Here is a 9,474-nt window from a genome sequence, read left to right as displayed (position 1 = left end):
TTCTAGTCCCTGTCTTTCCAACCTCATCAGGATGAACACTTTCGAGTGTCTTTGTTAGCCACCTTGGGGGACCTTTCTGAGATGGTGCAAGCTGATCCGTTGATTGAGTTGGGACTGAATCAAAATTGAGTCTCCCAATTCTGTCAATCACATCACTCAAAGTATCATCCATTGTTGGAGTTTCATGTGGGGGAGAGAGTGCTTCAGAAGAAGATTCCACAGGTTGATCTAGTATAGGAATCCCCCCTTCAAGATGTGGAATTTGATTATCAAATTCTTGAAATTATTTTGCATTTTCAAATCTATTCAAGCAATTAAGTTGCCACTCAACAACATTGTTAGTTTTGGATGATTCAAGAAACATTACATCTCTAGATACAACAAACTTTTTATTGACTTCATCATAGAGATGATATGCTTTGGTGGTGTTTGAATACCCCAAGAAGATACACTTACGACTTCTTGCACCAGGTTTGTTTCTATGTATCTTTGGTATCAAGGCATAACATGTGGAACCAAAGACCCTGATATGCTTTACCAAAGGAATGTGCCCATACCACATTTCATAAGAAGTCTTGTTTCTGATAGCATTAGATGGACATCTATTCTTTACATATACAACACATAGAACTGAATCAGCCCAAAACATCAATTTTACATTTTTGAAAAACATCATGGAGCGCACCATAGTTAAGATTTTCCTATTCATTCTTTCAACTACTCCATTTTGTTGGGGATTATAAGGCACAGTTGTTTGATGTTCGATCCCATGCTGGCGAATATAGTTTTCAAATTCATTTGAAGTGTATTGTTTTCCATTATTAGTGTGAATAGAGCCAATATGAGATTGTGCATCATTTTCAATCCATGTACAAAAGTTCTTGAATGTTTGAAAAGCATCAGATTTGTTCTTCAATAAATAAACATAACACATTTTGGTGTAGTCATCAATAAATGTCATCATATATTTATTTCCATTTGTAGAAGGAACATGCATTGGACTACATAAATCTGAATGAATGAGTTCAAGTTTTCTATGTGCTTTGGAATGTGAATCATGAAAAGATTGTTTGCTGTGATTTCCTAGAATGCAAGCATCACATTGCTTATGTTTCCTAGGAATTGTAGGCAAACCAGTAACACCATTTTTCTTCAACAAGCAGGGGCTGTCATAGTTCAAGTGTCAAAATCTAGCATGCCATAATAAACTTGATGGAAATGTATCTTCTTCATTATGATAATTGTATGAGAAATTTTGTGCATGAGCAGAGGTACCCTACATCTTGAGAAGCCTTTATTTTTCTATCCCTGTCATGACAAGTGAGTGGTTTGATGCTTTTCTCACCTCAAGCTTGCCATCAAACATATGAATGGAGTGTCCTTGCTAGCAGATGTGGACCAAGGACAACACGTTTATCCTCAGTTGTGGGAGATATAAAACATGATGCAGAAGAAAGTCTGGAAGACTATGAAATTTAAGCCTGATTGTACCAAGCCCTGATGGCTTGACTTTTGATTTGTCTACAAATTATACTACATCAACATTGTCAGTAAATTCTTCAAAAAAATATCTTCTAAAAGTCATGTGGCAAGTTGCTCCTGAATCAAGCAACTAATCATTTTTCCAAGAAGCAAGTGAAGCATTAAATAAGTCTTCATTTAATCCAATATTACAGTGTACCACAACATAGGGAGCGGATTCAGGTGCCTTACCTTTCTCTTTGTCATTAGTTTTACCTTTGAGTTGGTTTCTTTCATGCTCAATTCTGTCCCAAGGAAACTTGCATGTGGATGCATCATGTGATCCATCTCTTTTGCAACGTATGCAATGCAAATCTGACTTTCTCCTTGAGAGTTTTTTCCCTCCTGCCTCTAAAATTTCTTCCTCTTCCTCTGGATATATCTTGATCAATATTTCTCTCTATGTGCAAGGCACACAGCCTCTTCAGAAGACTGAGGAGCTATCTTCTTCCCAAAAGCTTTCTCTCTTTCAGCAAATTTTTCACAAGGGAGTCAAAGGTATTATCTTTGAGGTTTCCATTTGCTTGCAATGACCCAAGATAATTTTAGTAAGTGGGATAAAGTTCCTTGAGAAAATCTATTAGAGGAATGTCCAGTTCAACATTAGTGACTTTGATATCATGCATAATAAATTTTACTTCTGATGCAAGAGCAAGAGGATAATCGTTGTGTAATTCAAGGGTGAACAATTTAATCACGAGTTGAACAACTTCAAGTGCAGAGTGTGAGTCATAGAGTTCCTTCAGTTTTTGTAAGGCTTCAAAAGCATTTGAAAATGGTGAAATATGGCGATTCACCTCTTCATTTACTGATGCTGCAATCAATGCATAAGCCTTGTTGTTCTTATTTTCCCAAATGGCGAATTCCTTACCCGAGGTAGGTTGTTCTGGCTCTTTATCTCCGTTTCCAACACACACTCCTTTCCACAGCTCATTAAAAATGAGGCTGTGTTTGATTTTCCGAGATCACTTAGGATAATTTTCCTTCCCATTGAGGACCACTCCCACAATAGATATTAATGAGTGCATTTTTTTATTTTAAATATACTTCTGCTGCCAATAAGCTGTAAGAAATTGTACTTTTTCTTGTAAAAAAAAACTACAGTTTTAATGTATATAACAGAGGTATGGACATGCTCACAAAACCCAACAGATGAGTACAGATGTAAGGCTTCCACTTTAGAAGGTTTCATTTAGAGATGGTCCACACAAAAATTGAACCTCAATGTCTAACTATCAACAAAGCACACATTCCGGACCTGTACCTCTCATGAAAACAAACACATTTTTGACAAAATAAAATTTCTCTTTCAAAATTCACCAGTACAGCCCACTTAAAAACATCCTATACATGACTCAAGTAAAATGCCTCTTTCAAAACTCACTAGTACAAGCCACTTAAAAACATCTTAGAATAGATATTAAGGCATGTAATCTGCAGGTTTTCTTCACCATCAATCTGAGAGTCACAGTCTAAAACTCCATGTCAAAGCAAGTACCCATGAATTTTTTTTTTTTAGGGAAGGCGGAGGACCAATACCATGGAGCAGTTGCCTTACATAACCAATCGAACCTCTGCAGCAATTGCCAGAGAGGGGAAAACCTGCAGAACAATTATCAAATTCTTGACAGAGGCACACCTGTGGAGTGGTTGCAAGAGGTCAGTTCTGCAAAATAGGCAGAACATAGGCAGAATAGGCAGAAGGGAGTTACAAAGTAGAGAGGGAAGCCAAAAACAGCGCTGACTCTGATACCATGTCCGACCAGGGGGTAACTCTTCAAATGTAATCATACTAGTCATTCAGGTTGTTTATTATTATATACAAAAGGGAGTGACTCTTGAGTTCATCTCCCGATCACTCTCCATTTCTTCTATTATATAATTACACTAATTACAGTTGTTCACCCAATCCCCCTTTGATTAGGTGTCAACAGTTAGAACATATCAAGTGAATATAAATACTCAATTTAAATGCAAATTGTTTGACAAAATTCATTCCAAAAAACTAATATGTTTTTATTTGTTTGTTTGATTTGATTTTCTATTTTGTTTTTCAATTATATTTTTTAGTTTTAATCTTTTCCTTTTTCCTTTTTATCATTATTTTTGTTTTATGTCTTGATTTATTTTTTTATTTTATTAATTATTATTTTTGATTTTTTATTTTTGCCACTTGGTTTTGTTATTTTTGTTACATTATTACTATTTACATTTTATTTTATTATTTATTTTTTTGATTTTATTAATTTTTTTAATTTAATTTTATCATTTTATTATTTTTTGACTTTTGGAATTTATTTTTCTTTTTCTTTACTTTCATTTTATTTTTATTTTTAAAACCAATTCCCTCTTTTATTAACCCTTCTTTTATTTTTCCTTTTTCCTTAGGTTCTCATTTTCTTCTTTGGACATACCTGTCTTGAGACATTGCCTTTAAAAAGTTGATTTTAAATATTCAATTCCCAAATATCATTCTTTAAAAAATTGTTAAAATGTAAGTTCCATTGTTTTTAATCAAACTTAATATTATCTATAATTAAAAAATAATTAAAATATTAATAGAATATATAAAAAACTTTCCATATTATATTTTTAATCAAACTTGGAACCATATTGTGTGAAGATATTAAAGAGCCATTAAATTTTGTTTTCAAATATTTTTTATAATCCTTTCAACATTTTCACTATAAATTTTGAGAATTCAATGTTTTGGTATATTTTCTATAATCCTTTCAACATTTTCACTATAAATTTTGAGAATTCAATGTTATGGTATATTTTCTATAATCCTTTCAGCATTTTCACTATAAATTTTGAGAATTCAATGTTTTGGTTCTGCTCTATAGACAAAGTCAGAGTGACTGGAAACTCCGATTAGCGACTGTAAAGTTTATGTCTGGAAAAAGCGCTGTGATACTGGATATACTGGGGCAACATCTTGATTGGCAACAAATTCTCCAACATGTGGAGTCCGATATAGTAGAATTAAGATGGCGGTTTTACAGAATTGATGGGATTTTTGATGATACACTGATTATAGTGAAATTTCCGTTGAGAACGACTATGGGATTTTTGATCGATTTGAGCACATTGATTTCAGTGAAATTCACGTAGAGGACGACAACTATGTGTTGGGCTCGAATGCAGATGAATTTGGGGACAGGATTAGCCTTGATGGACATGACGATATTGAGTATGACTTTGCGTTGAATGCAGATGAATTTGGCAACAGGATTAGTTTTGATGGATATGATGATATTGTGTCTGAGTTTCATTTGAATGCAGCAGATGAAAATGAAATCATTGTTCTTGATGATGATAATTTCAACAGTGGCCCTCCTCATCGAAATCTGCAATTGAAGGTTTGCCTAAGCACGTTATCTCCCTTGACAGTGCAGATGCAGATGCACGTTGCTGCATCTGCACAGACCCGATATCTGTTGGTGATGAAACCAAAATACTGCCCTGCAATCACTTTTATCACAGTGAATGCATCATTAAGTGGCTTGGCATTAGCAATGTTTGTCCACTATGTCGATATGAGCTGCCCTCATATGTAGATGAAGAACAACGCCAAAACGGAAAGCCTGATAGGGAATCCAGCCGTCACTGGAGTCAACCCAATCAGTGTTGCTAAGTATTTATTGAATAAATAATTTAAAAAAATACGGATATTACAAGAGTCTATTTAGTTGAGATAAACTAATTTCCAAAATAAGATCTAATTCTTAAATATATAAATTATTAAAATTATCTAACTAATCCCATTTTACAGTGATTTCGATCTTTTGTAATCCATAATCACATTTTAGTTTTTGAATCAATTCATCCTCAGGACAAGGATGAAAAACAATCTTTATCATTAAATATAAATAGCAGAAATGTCTAGGGTTCCAAAAATAAAATTTGGAAATAAAATTAAATAAATCAAATAATTTCAGTTAATAAATTAAATAATTTCAGTTTATAGATTAAGGTCGGTCAGTTATATTAAAGGCCAAGGAAAAACATATAACATTTAAGAGAAGGAAAAAAAAAAAGAAAAAAAAATAAAAAAAACATAAAGGAAATAAGGTATAAAAATAACAACTAATTTATATATGGAGTTGTTTTTAGTGTGATTTTCAAGAAGCTTTTACGGTGAGTTTTTAAGGTCAAAATTCTCTAAAATCTGGCAAGAATTTATTGAAGTCACAAGTTTGATGGGTAAGCGTGTGCAATCGAAGTGCCCTAGGGGATTTTCCAGGCGTCAAATTTCTCTAAAATCCGGCAAGAATTTATTGAAATGGATAATCTTGTGCAATTGAAGTGCTTAGGGGGGTTTTCCAGGGTGTTGAATTCATATATACAGTCAAAAAACTAATTTAAATAACACAAATCAAGATTTCACTTCAATATTTTCCATTGGATTCCTGAAAGTCTAAAAAAACACACTAAAGACAACTCCATGTATTACTAGGTACATGTCTTAATAATTAAAAACAAATAATAAAATACTAATAAAATTAAATTAAAAGATTAAAAAGAGAATCATAATGATTAAAGAGGAGAAATAAAATAAATAAAGTGAAAAATATGAAAAACAAAACAAAAATGAATAAATAAAATTTATTATTAAAATAAACCTAGAAGTCAAGATGAAAGGGTAAGAACAACCTCCTACTTAATTTCCAACCATTGAGCTTCCTCGAATGCTTTTCAATTTCAATGACAATGGCCAACCGCAACTTCCTATGATGAAAGTGATCACCATAGCTGTCAGGCCCATGAGTCAGGCGGGTGCGTTTAATTGACGGGTTGGCGGGAGTTGGCACGAGCACACGATGGGTGAGCGACGAGCTGGGCGGTTGAACGACAAGTTGAGGGTGTGTGCGAACGGTGCGACGAGCCGATCAAACGAAGGAAATGTGGGACGCGAAAGTCATCTTGTGAAAATGACTAAGTGTTGGGCGATGGAAAGTTTATATGTGGGGGCCGTTTCGCACATGGGCGCCAACACCATAGGCCGACGCGAAGTTGGGGCAAGTTGGATGAAATGGTGGGTCAACTTGGTGAGTCGACATCCCAAATGATGGGCCAACTACCATATAAGTAAAGCGTTGGAATGGTGGCAAAAGGCATCAAGTGAAGTTTCAAAGTGTTCATGTGAGCTAACTTGGAGAGGACTGATATTTGGCAGAGTATAGGCGGACTTTTGGGACGAAGCACTGAGTTGGGAAAAACATAGAAAATGGAGCCGCAGGTCGTGCGAGGGCGTTCGGACAAGGGCGTCAAGCCGAAGGACCGAACGAGCGAGGGCGTCCGAGGATATTTGTTTGAACAACCATTCGGGCGAAGGCGTTCGGGCGATGAAGTGTAAGGGCACTGAGCCAAATGATCGAATGGGGTAAGTCATTCGAAGATGTTTGGGTGAAGTCATGCGAAAGTGTTCGGGCGAGGGCGCCGGGTTGAATGATTGAACGGGCGAGGGCTTGTGAGGGCACCGGGCTGAATAATTGAACAGGAAAGGGTGTGCGAGGGCGCCAGGCTGAACGACTGAATGGGTGAGGTTGGTTTGAATGTCTAAATGGGCGAGGGCATGTGAGGGCGTCCGCCTGAACAAGTTGAGGGTGTTTGGCTGAACGAATCTAGGCTAAATGATGCGCTGAACAGTGCGATGGTGAACAAGGTGCGAGGGGTGGATGTATCCTTGGGCACTCTGAACGGTGGTTCGGGTGGACTGAACGATGTAGGCTGACTTGCATGAGTTGACAGATATTTTACCAAGGGAACTTGGGGTTTCCTGCAAAGACTATAAAATTGTGTATTTGTGTAAAATTGTTATTGTCATCGGGCAGATTCATTTCAGGGAGTTTCCCCTCCCATTAAATATTTCTGCTGTGCATATAGATAAATGGTAATAATGATGATGATGTTAATGTGAATGTTTTCGCCGTGCTAATGAAAGTGTACTTAGGAAAGTTGAAAAATAAACTAAGTATAGAAAGTAGGCGTAGTCCACGATCACAAGTATTGTTAAAAAGAAAGTGGTCAGTGGTGCTGCACCTCCTATAGTGCAGTTGGAAGAGTACCGCCAGTGTAGGAGTGTGATAGTTGGTATTAGAGCCAAGTTCAGTCGAACGGGGTTTACTGAAGGAAGTGTAATAATTTGTGACAGGTTTAGCAGAGGTGAAGCTTCATGTTTGGGCCAAGCTGAACGACAAGACATGGTAGGTTTAGAAGAATGCGAAGGGAGGCTCTTGTTGACATTATACAGGTTGAAGCTAATGAAAGTGGAGAACCCACGGATTCAAGGTGAATTTGAAGTCTTGGAAATGAATGTTGAAGATGAACTTCTTTGACTTGGTTGGGCAATGGAGTAGGTTGCAGCTGTAGATTGTGATGACAAAGAAGAGGAAGTTGTGATGTTTGAGGATGTTGCAGATATGACAACGATAGACGATGAACTTGAAATTGTTCAAGTTGGACCAGGATCGTGCAGTTTGCGGACATTGGTGGATGAGGATACTCACATGGAGGAGCCTCATGATGAAGTAAGTACTACTGATAATTATGTTTCATTTGAGCTTTTAGTAGATGGGCCATATGCAGGGGAGGGAAAAATTAGTTTGCCAATGCGATGGAGGATCTTACCATGGATGTCTACAATGAAGCCTTTTGTGGAGAGGTAAGGACCATTGACTGTTGTAGACCTTGTTGGGGTTGTTTGTGACCTTATGTCAGAAGGTGCAAATGCATATGACAAGGGAGGAACATGATGATCATTGCCGACGAATGGGTCATGTTTTATCCATATGGAGAAATTGGTTAAGTGCCTGACATGACTCATGGACATATTGGAGAAGGGTACACACTTGATTTTGATGACACTTGGGTGGAATTCTCATGGCCGATACCAAGAGGAAGTCTTGGTGGAACCTTCAGTGGGGGAGCTATTATGGAAGAGACTCATGACTTGATTATGATATGGTTTGGGTGACCGAGTTCACTAGACCAGATTGCAGACTTGGATGAGGATGACTGATTGTTGTGATGGGTCTACTTAGTTGGACAACACGGGCAACTTGAGTCATAAACATAAAGTTGGAGACATGGAGCATGGAAGTCTTATGCAGGAGCACTTGTAGAGGTGTCACTTATAGGCATCCAATGAGGAGTGCCAAGATAGGGATGTTATGCAGATGGATTTTCTGAAGTGACATGGAGATGTTTTACTTATGAGCTGATGGGGATGTTGTGCACTTGGGTACAACAAGGCCATGGACTTGGTTGGACTTATGAGCAGACTATGGAGCATTCCCACTACATGGAGAGCTGATGCTTCTTGCAGAGACCTTTGGTTTGAGACATGTATGCTTGCTAGGATGTTGGTTGGAGATGAATCATGGAGCTCATGATGACATGAGGTTGTGACTTTTGGGGACTTCATGTTATGGTGGACTTGGAGGATCTGAGGCATTGAGAAGCTGAGGTCAGGGACTTTGATGTAGTATGGGGTGCATACTTTTGAGTACATTTATGGGTGTACTTGAGAGAGTGACTTGTTGTGGAGGATTGATATGAGACACCTTGGAGTGACAGAGTTGCATCGATGATGATTCCTTGGTGGCAACACTTGGGCATGGGTTGAGCTGAGACTTAACCACTTTTTACACATGGGAGCTAATTGGTTTCTAACCATGGGCAACACATGGATGATGAGATAGGTGTATACTTGCTTTTATGGCAGACTTGAGGGATGGCACATTACATATATGATGGAGGTTGCTTCATGGACCTGGATGTGGCACATCGAGAGTCGGCCTGATGAGAGGATCTCTTCATTTTGAGGAGATGGATTTTACACATATGAATGATGATGTTGGGATAGATGCGACTAATTTCATGCAGCGCATTGACACCAAAAATCATGGGCAAAATGTTGCAGACGAGATGGAGTTTACTTCATGGACC

The sequence above is a fragment of the Pinus tabuliformis genome, chromosome 2_1, assembly GCF_031772625.1.
Source record: "Pinus tabuliformis cultivar Carrire ecotype Pingquan chromosome 2_1, CPIR1, whole genome shotgun sequence".
Lineage (NCBI taxonomy): Eukaryota > Viridiplantae > Streptophyta > Pinopsida > Pinales > Pinaceae > Pinus > Pinus tabuliformis.
Note: the sequence above shows the minus strand (reverse complement) of the source record.